The sequence below is a fragment of the Equus caballus genome, chromosome 12, assembly GCF_041296265.1.
Source record: "Equus caballus isolate H_3958 breed thoroughbred chromosome 12, TB-T2T, whole genome shotgun sequence".
In the NCBI taxonomy this organism is placed as follows: Eukaryota; Metazoa; Chordata; class Mammalia; order Perissodactyla; family Equidae; genus Equus; species Equus caballus.
Window position 1 is genome coordinate 27,255,049 of NC_091695.1, and position 6,000 is coordinate 27,261,048.

Consider the following 6,000-nt stretch of genomic DNA (forward strand, 5'->3'; position numbering starts at 1 on the left):
ATTGGCTGACCAGCCTTCTCACCTCTGGGTCACAGTTTGTTGGCAAGCTTTTTCCAGTGATTATTAACCCTTCCTGCGTCAGGGGAAGCTACAGCATAAAGATACATGCACCCTTATGTTCATCACAGCATTATTCACAATAGCCAAGACTTGGAAACAACCTAGGTGCCCATCAAGGACAAATGGATAAGGAAGATGTGGTATATATGCACAATGGAATACTGCTCAGCCATAAGAAAGGATGAAATCCAGCCATTGTGACAACATGGATAGACCTTGAGGGAATTATGCTAAGTGAAATAAGTCGGAGGGAGAAAGTCAAATACCATATGATCTCACTTATAAGTAGAAGATAAAAACAAACATATAGCAACAGAGGTTGGATTGATAGTTACCAGAGGGGAAGGGGAGATGGAGAAGGGGGAAAAAGATGATTAGATACATGTGTGTGGTGATGGATCATAATTAGTCTTTGGGTGGTGAACGTGATGTAATCTACACAGAATTCAAATTATATTATGATGTACATCTGAAAGTTATATAATGTTATAATCCAATGTTACTGATATAAAAAGAAAAAATAAGTATTCACAAAAGAAAATTCAACATATTGATATAGTTGGACTAAAAGCTAATTAATTTATTCATTCATTAAACAAATATTTGTTGAGAATCTCCTATGAACTCAACACTATTTTTAGGTATTAGGGACAGAGTTGTGATCAAAGCAGATAAAGTCAGTGCTCTTATGAGGTTTACATTGCAATTGGGGGATAAATATATACAGGTGAACATATAAATATACAATAAATGAGTGTTAATAAGAGCTATGTGAGCAATAAATAAGGACCCATGTAAAGGAGAAAGCTTATGAAAGTGATTAAGGAAGGCCTCTGTGATATGGTATTATTTAATCAGGTAAATAATGAAATGAGGGTACATCTTAGGTACAGGGAACAAAGAGTAAAATGTCCTGCAGTGACAGTATGTTTGGAATTGTCATAGAGTAGAAAGAAAATCAGTGTTAATGTAGCTAGCTGAATGCCTGGCGGAATAATAGGAAATGATGTAACTCAACTAAAATATGAATGAATGAGTTGCATTCACCATTTCAAAGCATTTAGACACAACAATGCATCACGTTATTATAGTTCTCATTACACTGGTTTAGCACAGTGCGAAGAGTTGGTAGTCATATGTGCATAAATTGAAAAAAAGCCTTTATTTTCTTTCCTTTTTTCTTAGACTCTGGCATCTTTTCCTTTTAAAAATTATCATTGGAACATGCTGTTTTGAACAAATGAATCAGTGCTAACATAGATGTTAATTCTTCAAAACGTTATGTTTCTGTAGTGCTAGATAAAATGTGGCAACAAAAATTGTATACCTACATTTAATATATTACATTTTTTCTGCATTTTCACTCTTAGAAGTTCTTCAACTAAGTAAATAAGTATTTGACATAATTTTATATTCTGATGTTGCAATTGACCGTTAAAATTATTTTATTAAAAAGAATAATAAATTCTATTCACACTACACTTACCCCCTTGGACGAATTTCTCACTTCTGTGTGGATATGCACACATAGGGTTCATGTATATGCTGTTATTTATGGCCACAATTCTGAGTACTGGTCCCCCCCCCACCTCCAGGGTTTCCTGTTGAAACTTAATCATTTATTTGTTCAGCGACTTGCTGGAAAATTTTCTTGATATATATTCCACCCCGTAGTATGAAGTCTTTGATATTGCTCCTTGGAGAATGCATCTTTTAGCACAAGCACAGTCACCTAGGGGGGACAGTGGTTTTAGGCTCTTTGTGACTTTCTATTTCCCTAACCACACTGAGCTGCCAAGATCCACTTATTGCTGACACACTGCTCTATTTTTTCCAACAATGTTCTGCACAATAAATTGCTCAACAGACAGATGTGATTGAATTAATGGTAATTTTAAGACCATTGTTTGAGGTTGTTCTGACCCCAAGAGGGTTCTTCGTGGCTCTCTCTTTCCCCTGTCTCTTCTGGTAAGTTAGCTGACCTAAGATTTAGTAAATTGACCAGTCTTCTCTTGATTGCTTTTTATCCAAATCTCCATTTTTTAAAAATATCCTTAGGCTTGAACTTCCTCACACTCTGCTATAAATAAAGTTAGTTCCTTTGGGAAGAGCTTCTAATCTCTCCCCTGGGAAAAATCACTGATCCATTGCTCTCAAGCCAGAGGTGGGGAAAGTGGCATGTTTCATTATGAGTCACAGCCCTCATTTAGGAACTGGGCACTTGGGGAGAAGGGGACAATAGCCTTAGGTCTCCTGCCTTATGTCCTAGAATTCTTATTGCTTTGTTCATGGTAAATCCTCCATCTCAAAAATGGCACCTCAAAAATAGATGAAAGAAGGAAGCCATCAACTCTTGGTTGCACTCACCAAGAGTTGTAATGGGTAGCTGGAGGCAGAATGAAAAATGTTGGTCTTCTGGACCTCCTAGGAAGATACCATTGCTCTCCAATTTATCTCCCCTGTAATCTTTATTATATTCTTCCTTCTTCTGTTTTAGTTTTAGTGAGTACTTCCTTTTCTATTTCCTTAAGGTGTAACGTTAGGTTGTTGATTTGCGTTCTTTTTTCATTTTTAAAATAAACAGTTGTAAATTTGTCTATTATCACTATTTTTTTAACTCTTCAAATGTTGATATGTAGTGTTTCAGTTTCATTTGTTTTATTTTCTATTTCCTTTTTGATTTCTTGATTTCTTCTTTAACTCATTGGATGTATAAGAGTGTGTTCTTTAATTCCAACTTGTATGTGAATTTTTTAAATTCGACAAGTTTTTGGCCATATTTCTTAAAATAGTCTTCCCGTCCTTTTCTTTCTCTCTCCTCTCATTCTGGCATTCCCTTTATGCATATTTTCATGTGCTTGATGGTGTCCAACTGGCGTCTTAGGCTTTTAAAGTTTCTATTTATTCTTTTATTAAAATGAGTGCTCCTCAGACTGGGTTACATTTATTGATTTATCTTCAAATTGACTCATTACTTCTTTTTCCTCAAATCGTTCAAATCATTCAAATCACTATTTCCTCAAACTGCTCAATTGACTATTGAAACACTCTAGCAAATTTTTTACTTCACTTATTGTACTTTTCAGCTCTAATCTATCTGGTTCCATTTACAATTTCTATCTGCTTACTGATATTCTCCATTCGTTGAAAAATCATTTTCCAAGTTTCTTTATCAAAAATTTTCTTAGGTTCTTTGAACATATGTAAGACAGATGATTTAAAGTCTTTGACTAGTAAGTCCAATATCTGTGCTTCCTCAGGGACACTTTCTGTTAATTTCTATTTCTTTTCTTTGTGTGAACAAGACATGCTTTCATGTTTCTTTTCATGCCTCTTAGTTTTTGGTTGAAAACTGGACTTTTAAAATACATAGTGTGGTAATTCTAGACATCAGATTCTTCCCCATTCTGATAAAATTGATTCTGAAAGTTTCTGCTTGCTTTTTTGGTGTTTCTGTGGAATTCCCTAGTCTGCCATTTTTCCTGCCTCTCTCTTATAAGAACACTTCAGTTTAGGACCCACTGAAATCTCCCATATCAATACTGCTAACACTTAATCACAGCTGCAAAGTCTTTGCCACATAAGGTAACTGTATTAGTCAGCTTGTACTGCTGTAACACAATCTCATAGACTGTGTGACTTAGCAAAATAAATTTATTTTCTTACAGCTCTGGAGGTTGGAAATTCCAAGATCAAGGTGCTGGGCAATTCAGTTTCTGGTGAGGATTCTCTTCCTGCCTTTCAGATGCCCACGTTTTTACTGTGTCCTAACATGGTGGAGAGAAAGAGCTCTGATGTCTCATCTTCTTCCTATAAGGCACCAGCCCCGTTGGATCAGGGCCCCATCCTTATTACCTCATTTATCCTAATTACGTCCTTACAATGCCTATCTCTGAAACAGTCTCATTGGAGGATAGGGATTTAACATATGAATTTTGGGGGGACACAATTCAGTCCATAGCAGTAATCATTTAAAGGTTCAAGATATTAAGAATCTTTTGGGCCATTATTCAGCCTCTCACAGATTTGTTTCTCACTATGCTCCCTCATGTCCATCACACATCTTGTCTTGGGAGGGAAAGGGCCATCTCAACATGATCACTGAAAGATGCCAGTTACTGAAATCTTCACCATCCATAGCCACACCTGCTGGGATATTAAGCCTGCTTGAGCTCTGTGGCAGAAGAGACAACTGGGGTGTTATATATGTCCCTCAACCCACCCAGAAATTACACATATCAATTATTCCCATATCCCATTTTCTAGAACTAGTAAATGTCTCTGCTGAGCAGCAATGAGGCAGTCGCATGTGAGGAAAGCAGATGGAATGTTTGAGCACCAATATACTTGTGAAACATGCCATGTCAATCTTTGATAAAAAATAAAATAGTAATATTTAACCTTATGAACACCTGATACATGGCAGAAATTGTGCTTCACTTTGTATATATGTCATCTGATAATCTTAACAATTCTGCGAGAATTACATGATACTATCGTCTTCATCCCTATAGATGAGAAGCTGCAATTTGGAGGCGTTAAATAACTTGCTTGAATTTGGAGCTAAGCCTCTGACAAATTTGTAACCACTAAACTTGCTGTTCTGAGCAAGGTGTGATATCTCTTGGGAAGTGTGGTTTAGAGACAAATGTACAGACAAAAGAATGGATCTATTTCTTTTGTTTGAAAAAATTCCTAGGCCAGGACTGTGATGGTAAGGCAAATGGGGGTTTTTTAAAAAGATTTTTCTGAAGAGATGTTTTGAGACATCTTTGCAAAAGAGGAAGAAATGAAATTAGATAAAAGAAAATTTTAAAAAAAAACATTAAAATATCAAATGCTGGGAAAGATGTGAAACAACTGGAATTCATTACAGCTGGGAGCAATATAGTAAAGCAAATTCAGAAAACAGTTTGACACTTTCTTTTTAATTTAAGAAGATATTTACCATATGGCCAAGCAGTCCTTCTCACAAGTATTTACTCAAATGAAATGAAAACCTATGTTCACAGAAAGACCTTTGGGTAAACGTTTAGATCAGTTTTATTCATAATCACCAAACACTAGAACCAACATACTGTTCCTCAGCTGAGGAATGTACTGTCTGTACTGTCTATAAAATGGAACACTACTCAAAAAAAATATTCCCCTACTGGTAAAGATAACAACATAGATGGATCTTAAGTGCATTATATTAAGTAAAAGAAGTAAGACTCAAAGACTGCACATGCTAGAATTTCTACTTAAGGAGATTCTTTTTTTTTTTTTTTTTTTTTGACTGGAAGCAACATTGACTGCATTTTAACTCATTTTATTCCAAGTAATTTTATTGGGATTACAATGGTTTATAACGTTGTGTAGTGTCAGGCATACATTACTGTGCATCCATTTCTGAATCCGTTTCATCGTGCTTACCCCCAGTAGCCTAATTTTTTATCCATCACCATACATATGTGGCCCTTTATCCCTTTTTCCCACCCTCCAACCCCTTCCCCTCTGGTAACCACTAATCTGTTCTCTTTATCCATGTATTTGTTATCTTCCACATATGAGTGAAATCATGCAGTATTTATCTTTGTCTGGTTTATTTCACTTAACATCATAGCCTCAAGGTCCATCCACATTGTCTTAAATGGGACAGTTCTGTCTTTTTTTCATGGCTGAGTAGTATTTCGTTGTGTATATATACCACATCTTCTTTATCCACTCATCTGTAGAAGGGCACTTGGGTTGCTTCCAGATCTTGGTTATTGTGAATAACGCTGCAATGAACATAGGAGTGCATAAATCTCTTTGGATCATTGATTTCAAGTTATCTGGATAAATGCCCAGTAGTGGGATAGCTGGGTCACATGACATTTCTATTTTTAATTTTTTGAGAAATCTCCATACTGTTTTCCATAGTGGCTGCACCAGTTTGCATTCCCACCAGCAGTGTAT